A 422-nucleotide genomic window follows, 5' to 3' on the forward strand; every position below is an offset into this window, starting at 1 on the left:
ATTCAGGTACATGTTGAAAATGAAACAGCATTTCTATTAATCCATTTTAATTAGGGTTTTGTTACTTTATCGCTTCCATAAGAACTTGCCCATTTGAGTGGATCGCTTCATTTCTCGGCACCTTTCCTTCATCGAAGGAAATATGCGGATTTTCTCTGCCAAAGAAAAAAGAGAGGAGGAACAAGTTACATGAGCAGACGTTGCAGAAGCTAATCCTGCGTCAGTCATTACACACAATGCTGAAGAAAAAGCAAAAATGGATTCTAGCGATTTAATGGAATCTGATCCCACCAGAAACCTTTCCACAGCAGATGTAAACGTGGTTGAAAACTGGAGAGGACAAATTCTTCCACCCAAAAAGAGGAAGAGGACTTCATACCTGAGTTCCTGCACTGAATGGCTCCATGCAGATTCATCATCTG

This window comes from Austrofundulus limnaeus, unplaced genomic scaffold (genome assembly GCF_001266775.1).
Source record: "Austrofundulus limnaeus strain Quisiro unplaced genomic scaffold, Austrofundulus_limnaeus-1.0 Scaffold3143, whole genome shotgun sequence".
Lineage (NCBI taxonomy): Eukaryota > Metazoa > Chordata > Actinopteri > Cyprinodontiformes > Rivulidae > Austrofundulus > Austrofundulus limnaeus.